General features: G+C 37.3%; 1 long non-coding RNA gene across 1 annotated transcript; it reads left to right on the plus strand.

The window, feature by feature from the left end:
* The first annotated feature begins 603 nt into the window (after positions 1-603).
* Positions 604-8,012, plus strand: LOC147359331 (uncharacterized). Its single transcript, XR_015140250.1, has 2 exons — positions 604-683; positions 5,424-8,012. It is a non-coding gene; the product is annotated as an uncharacterized LOC147359331 (long non-coding RNA).
* The last annotated feature ends 273 nt before the right edge of the window (positions 8,013-8,285 follow it).

An 8,285-nucleotide genomic window follows, 5' to 3' on the forward strand; every position in this document is an offset into this window, starting at 1 on the left:
ATGTGGCTACCAATGCGGAGAGGGAACAGGGGAGGGGTGAGATGGGGGTATGGGATTAAGAGACACAAACTGTTATGTATCAAATAGATAAACAACAAGGACATATTGAACACCACAGGGAATGATAGCATTATCTTGTGATAACTTTGAATGGAGTATAATCTGTAAAATACATAATCATTGTGCTGTACACCTGAAACTAATATGATATTATAAATCAACTATACTTAAGTAAAAATCTGCTCAATGGCAAAAAAATTGAATAACAAAATTTTTGGTTTCAGAGCTATTAGAAAATTTCTTTTGCAGGGTAGTCTCTCTATAATAGTTCTATGTAAAAAAAGACACACACACATATGAATATAGTTCTCTATGTGTATATATAAAACAATATAAATTATAATACTCTGTAATGCAAATAAAAATATGACCAGTTTATTATGAACTACTCTAATAGCAAGGAGTGATCTAATGATCTCTACGCTAAATGTGCTCCCATATACTATTTTGTCAGTAGGTTTGTTATTGTTACTATATACATGACTCTTACTTTGTAAGTATTTATTGAATGTAACTCAAGGGATTTTATTTATTTTTTTTGAAGACTAAGAGTTTTCGTGCAGGATCTTTATACACGTCCAAGGTCAGGAGCGGCGGCCGTGAGGAGATACCCCATGTCCAAGGTAAGGAGCAGCAGCTGTGCTTTGCTGGAGCAGCCATGAAGAGATCACCCATGTCCAGGGTAAGAGAAACCCAAGTAAGACAGTAGGCGCCGAGAGAGGGCATCAGAGGGCAGACAGACTGAAACCACAATCACAGAAGACTAGCCAATCTGATCACATGGACCCAGCCTTGTCTAACTCAGTGAAACTAGGCCATGCCGTGTGGGGCCACCCAAGATGGATGGGTCATGGTGGGGAGGTCTGACAGAATGTGGTCCACTGGAGAAGGGAATGGCAAACCACTTCAGTATTCTTGCCTTGAGAACCCCATGAACAGTATGAAAAGGCAAAAAGATAGGACACCGAACTGAACTGAAGAGTTTTCATGCAGGGTCTTCATAAAGCTATTCTTTAAGTCTCCCTCAAGGGATTAAGGGATTATTTCAGGTCACTCAAATGCCTAGTGAGATCAGGCCACAGCATGATTTTGTAGAAAATTCCACTCGATCGATCACCTACTTAGGAATTTCTGGAAAGGAATCCCATAGGATTTCTGTCAGGTTAGATTCCCTTACACAAAACATGGTCTTCCAAAGGAGAACTCGGCAGGGCAGCTGGGCCTTCCAGTCTGGAGAATGGAAAAGGATGAGGAGCAAAGTGGCATTGATTTTCTTCATGGTAATAATGGCTTCTGCTGCCTTGACTCAGAGCCAAAGAGCCACACAGATACAGTAAGTCCCTTATGTACGAATAAGTTCCATTCCGAGAGGGTGTTTGTAAGTCCATTTTTTCCTAAGTCCAACAACTTTAACCTAAGTACCCAGCTAACACAATGAGCTATGTAGTACCATACAGTAACAGGTTTATAATACTTTTCACACAAATAATACACAAAAAATGAACACACAAAAAAATAAAGATTTTTAATCTTACAGTACAGACCTTAAAATGTATAGTAATACCAACTACATCACCACTGCTTTTACACTTGCTTCTGGACATCCTGGGCTTGAAGTAAAGATACTGCAGTTCTGTACTCCATACAATGTGTGTATGCTCAGCCACTCAGTCATGTCTGACTCTTTGATACCCCATTGATTATAGCCCACTAACTTTCAAGTCCATGAAATTTTCCGGGCAAGAATACCAGAGTGGGTTGCCATTTCCTCCTCCAAAGGATTTTCCTGACCCAGGGATCAAACCCACATCTCTTGTGTCTCCTGCACTGGCAGGCAGATTCTTTATCACTGATCAACCTAGGAAGCCCCACTTTGTGAGTAGTGTCTAGTCAAGTACAGAGGAGCACAACCCCTTGTAGAAGATGAACACATGTGACAATGTAAAGAGTTGTGTCTGACTCGTTTTTGACCCCATGGACTGTAGCCAGTCAGGCTCCTCTGTCCATGGAATTCTCCAGGCAAAAATATTGGAGTGGGTTGCCATTCCCTTGTCCAGGGGATCTTCCCAAATCAGGGATTGAACCCAGGTCTCCCACATTGCAGGTGGATTCTTTACCATCTGAACCACCAGGGAAGCCCAAGAACACTGGAGTGGGTAGCCTATCCCTTCTCCAGGGGATCTTCCAGACCCAGGAATAGAATCAGGGTCTTCTGCATTGCCAGCAGATTCTTTACCAGCTGAGATACCAGGGAAGCCCCACTCTATACAGTAGTGTACAGTCAAGTACACAGGAACACAACCCCTTGTAGAGGATGTGTGCATCTGACAGTGTACACAAGACATATGAGCTAACTTATGTGATTGGACATGCAAACGTATGTTCCTGTCTTTAAATACCCACAGCTTGAAGGTTTGTATGTAAGAGACTTACTGTATTCAAAGGAGTTGTGAACAATAGCAGAGGTCCTATATTTAGAGGAATCTCATTAAGATGGGAGAGAAGCATGTGAGAAGCAGGTGGCTCAGTCAACACTCTAAGTATGTAAGCCAGGGTGGTGTATAAAGATAAAATCCCCAAGGTCATATCAGTCCAGGTGGCATGCTGCCAAATGATATGAAGGCAACTGGAAAGCCAATCACTTTCCTTGATGAACCTGTGTGCAAATAATGTGTCATCAAGGCAGTAAAAACTAAGCAAGCAGATAATAATTACAAGCAACAAGAGAAAAACTTTTAAAGAAAGGTGGTGAATGTGGATGTTGGTCATTTGGTCAAGTGTATGTATGTATGTGTTAGTCACTCAGTTGTGTCCGACTCTTTGCGACCCTGTGGACTACAGCCCCTCAGGCTCCTCCATCCGTGGGATTTTCCAGGCAAGAATATTGGAGTGGGTTGCCATTTCTTTCTCTAGGGGATCTTCCAGAGATCCTGGATCTTCGAGACCCAGGGATTGAATCTGGGCTCCTGCATTGTAGGCAGACTCTTTACTAAGTGAACCACCAGGGAAACCTATTTGGTTAAGCAGATATTAGGAAAGCTGCATAGCTGCTATTGGGCTTCCCTGGTTGCTCAGAGGTAAAGAATCCGCCTGCAATGCAGGAAATGTGGGTTTGTTTCTTGGGTTGAGAAGATCCTCTGGAGAAGGAAATGACGACCTCTCCAGTATTCTTGTCTGGAAAACCCAATGGACAGAGAAGCCTGGTGGACTATAGTTCATGGGGTCATAAAAAGTTGGACACTACTTAACGACTAAACAGCAACAACACAGCTGCTATTGAGATTTATCATGCACATTAATATATTAATGAAATTGAGAATGCTCTTTAAATTTGCCCTGCATATTCCAAACTTCTTTTACCACATAACCTTTTCTTTTTATATGAAGAGGAGTACCCAATAGGACCATAATATATTAGGCAACACTGATATAAAATCATACAAAAAGCACTATATAACAAATACTAGGTGAATCCATAAAGCCTGAAGGGATAAAGTCTGAAGTAAGCAAATGATAAGAATGGCCTAAATTCCAACTTTTTGATTATATACTGTGTGTCAGGCATGCTGAATATTTTTGTAAATAATAAGTAACATATATTGAGCACTTACTATATGTCAGACATTGTTATAAGCAATTCATATTCATTATTTGATTCATATATATTAATCCCTATGAGGTGAGGGCCATTAATATCTCCACATTCTGTATAAGAAAGCGAAACTTAAAGAGGATAAATAAGAAAATGAAGCTTAAGGAGGATAAATAGCATACCCTTAGTGAAAAAATAGCAACTTGATCCCAATGTATCAACCATATTTATAACTAACAATTATATAAGGTGTTAAGACCAATAATAATATTATGAACAAAGACGAAAAAAGTGAAGTTTTTCATTTAACTAATGGGAGGATTGTGTTACAGAGTTAACAGCTATAATTATACACAATGGAGAAAGGATGACAGAAATACCATCATATCTTCTGGAAGCAATTCATGGGAGAATTTGGGAAGGTTGCTTCCTTATTCATTTGGGAAGATTGCTATTATTCTTCAACTTGTAAGACAAACAAAACTAAACTAAACAGCTTTTGCTGTTATCATCTGAAAAAAATAGACTATATTCAAAATAACTATTGCCCGAACATGTCAAAATGATTGCATGCTTTTTTCAAATGTTGGCTCCTAATACAAAGATTGTAAGGATTCAGTCCATTGGATGAGATGTTGTTTTTAGAAATGATCTGCCTCCTCTGTTCATTCATATCCAATTCGAGGAGGAAATTATTCTGGAATCTTTTTTCTCATTATGGTCTTGATGTGAAATTCATTTCGTGGTTGCTAAGCATCTTGAAAATACAGTGGATGGTTGCAACTACATATTCTTCTCCGGTGGCTTCACTACAACTGCTCAAATAACAAATGATAAAATGTTTTAGATTGCCTGTTATTTATTTTGCTCGTCCTAATGTTGAATTTATTTAGAGTTTCCAGCAGAAATTGTGTTTTTTAGAGTATAAAAATAGTATTCTAAGATATTATAAAATGTGGCTAATTCAGAAATAAAACATAATCTATTAAATTTATAAACATGGCTTGAATGTATAATAATAAAAATACATAAACATTATTTTTATAATATCTTTCTCCTCTATTTAATCTTTTCTGTCTCTATTAAATAACATACCTTGAGGTAGGTAGAAATAAATTAACTATGTTTAGGTTACAATTTTAAAGAGGCCAGGATATAGTAGAAAATAATATTTGAGCAGGAAATAGAACTGTGACTTCCAGATTTCCATTTTGAGGCCTTAGAGGCTAGGAAGTAGCTAAAATTAATGATTAGAATAACAGTGATAAATCAAATCCATTCCAAAGAGAAGTTGATTTTTTTTTTTTCTGATTTAAGCAGCATTTCTTCCGAAGTTTAAAGGATTTTAAAAGCTACTTTACCTGGAAAAATATTATTATTAGATGGCAACAATTTTACTCATAATTTTATAGCTTTCCATATCCAAATTGTGATTCGTCTTAAAGCAGAATTTAAAAGATAGGTCTTAGGGCATTATTTTCATTTTTATTGATATAAGAACATTTCTAGAATAATTTACTTCAGGCCTGTCTAGCATTAGCTTGGGTCTAGAGATCAGAGGTAAGATGGATGAGATGCTCCAGGTAAAGCTAGTCCTAAAAAACAATGGATCCTGAAATATTTCTCACTAGTTTTCAATTAAAACAGTAGAGTACACGGTCCTGGGTAAATATATGCACTTTCAAACTCACGGTAAGCTAATTGCTCCTCATACAGAAAATGTAACAATATTAGCAGCTGTCTGATAATGCAGTGACTTGCATTCCCACAGAAAAGAAGATTTTGGCAATATTGGGCTGGAACATCATGGTGTATGCAAATTCTCCTGGCAAGGTTTCAAGCTGCAGACTGCCCAGCCCTCACTTTATCATCGTCTAGTCTGTTCAACACAAACAGTGAAGGTGTGACTTTCCGATTTACAGATGACCCCAGACTGAGAGACACGAAGATAAAGACGGAGGGAAGGAGAATGAGAGTGCACATGGTAATGCTGTTGGAAAGCCGAATGAAGACTAAGAATTATCACAACTATTTTCTGAGTTAAATATAAAGGCTTGAGTGGAAGTTTGAAAAGGAAGTGTACATTAGAAGGATGTAGGAAATTTACATAGAAGAGCATCACGGTAGAATGAATGAGGGGTTTTGTTGGCAGCAAATTCAATAAACCAGCAATAAAACGAGGGGATCCAGTTGCTTGTTTTTTCTGTTGCTGTTAATGTTTCATTTGTTTTGTTAATGCTGTTAATATCAATAGGAGTAGCATGCCAAGAGGAAAGAAGATGATGATCTCTTGGGAAAACACATTTAGTGTGTGGTATGTGGTTCTTGTCAGCACATGTTTATAGCAAGAAGTACACACTGGAGTCTATCAGGGAGAGATTACTGGCTTGGGGGAGGGTTCTAGAATCAATACTCTGTCAGTTTAAAAAGGCCAGATTTTGTTTAAGAAAGTGAAAACTGGGACTTCCGTAGCAGTCCAGCAGTTAAAAGACCGCCTTCCAGTGCAGGAGTTGCGGGTTCAATTTCTGGTCGGGGAACTAAGATCCTACATGCGTCCCAGCCCAAAAAAACCCAAACGGAAACAATATTGTAACATATACAATAAAGACTTTAAATGGCCCATATAAAATAATTTTTGATACATAAATAAAACTGAAAAAGCAAAAACTGTGGATGTAATTGTCTCCAAATATATAAAAAAGATTCTTCCTAGAGACGAGGGTAAGCACATTTCTTATAGTGCTTTAAAAATCAGTAGGAATAATAGCCAACATTATAGAGAAGGACATTTCACACACTCCCTAGTTTTTTCCCTAATTATCATTGCTAGTCATCAACGGAAGAGTTTGCCTTACAAGAATGATATAGACTTTGTATTACTAGACATATTCAATATAAACTTTACAATTTTGTTCCATTGCTTAAAAACTGAACTCCTTTCTAAGATGATGTAGTTTGAAAGTGGCTCCCCAGGTGACTCACTGGTAAAGTATCCACCTGCCAATGCAGGAGACGCAAGAGATGTAGATTTGATCCCTGAGTCAGGAGGATCCCCTGGAGTAGGAAATGACATTCCACTCCAGTATTCTTGGAAAATCCCATGGACAGAGGACCCTGGCAGGCTACAGTCCATAGGGTTGCAAAGAGTCAGACACGACTGAGCATACACACACTCATGCACACAGTTTGAAAGTAGAGAGCCACATATAACATAACTGAAGTAGGACTAAAGAGAGGCAGGCTACAGTGTTGCTCTGCTTTTCATTATGTGGATATAACGACAGTCTTGAGAGGAGAGGAAAGATGCAACAGTCTAGTCTCAGGGAGGTTCTGCATGATGAAATGCCTGAAGTTGGATTCTCTGCTTTGGTTACATAAAGTAAGATTTAATAAATCTTAATCATCTGGGAGGCTGCCCCTGTTATCATAAACTAGGGAAGGCTATGTATCTCACTCTCTAGGTAGAACTTTCTGTTAAAAGTATCTGACATGGAAACTCTCTCAAACATCATTATTGGCTGTATTTTTAAAATTTATTTTTGTTCTATTTTATAAAGTCTGTGGTCTTACTTTTAGTGAAAAAGCAGCTTTTGAAGGGGTTATCAGGAATATCTTATATTTACAGCATTCCAAGGCCATTATTGTCACTGGATTTTCATACTCATTGATTATTGCCTCTTCCTTCATTTCATATTAGCTTGATGACTGTATTCTAAGTCTTCACAGCGATGTAAATTTTAGCAGTAAATGCAATGTCTTATCTTACTGGATTCCACTAATGTTAGGTTGAAAAACCCTGGGAATTTTGTTTCAATCGTGTCATGTCTAATGATGACCTACTCAGCCTTTGAAAACATCATTCAATTACTCATTGCAGCATTGATTTTTCTCATGTTTCTCCTCATGGCATTTAAATGGCTCTCACATCTTTTCTTTTACTACTGCAGAGGAGTATTGTATGATGGCAGAAATGTTTTGCTTCCCAGATTCATAATGCTACACTCTGCTTTAAATCCTTTTGGAAACAAATTAGGGTATCCGTATATAAATGATGCCACATTTATTATTAATGGAAATTACTGTCTTCATAAAATTAGTATATGAAAAGAATTTTTGTTGAAAAATATTTCAAATACCTTTGTACAATAAAAAAAGATTACCAATGCTCTGATTCAAGAATACAATGTTCCTCAAACAACTTTTCTGCGGAAGTATAATGATTAATGGGAAAATAATAAATCCAAGTCATCTCAATATCTAACCTTAAAAATAAAAATGATGTATCAGTTTCTTAAGACTAAATTTTATTCATGCACACTGTATGTATTAAAGCCATTTTGGAATAAAAATTCTTTGTAACTAAGAGCAAATTCATTTACTCACAACAACTACATATTTTTCACCTGAATGTTGTATTATACTCTTCTAAAATCTGGTTTTTCTTCACTTAAGTAGAGGCAAATCTGTTTTTTTCCCAGAGCATTATCAATTTTCTCCTACCCCTCTTTAGCACACCTCCATTTTACATGAGACATGCACATAAATATTTTCTGTTCTGCATTACAAAAACTTCCAGAAAGGTCATTTAAAAAATTACACTGGCCCATTTAACTTCATTTCCACCAATTGTAAG

Source organism: Bos grunniens, chromosome 14 (genome assembly GCF_055505025.1).
Source record: "Bos grunniens cultivar Pamir isolate PY7600 chromosome 14, Bosgru_T2T1.0, whole genome shotgun sequence".
Classification (NCBI taxonomy): Eukaryota; Metazoa; Chordata; class Mammalia; order Artiodactyla; family Bovidae; genus Bos; species Bos grunniens.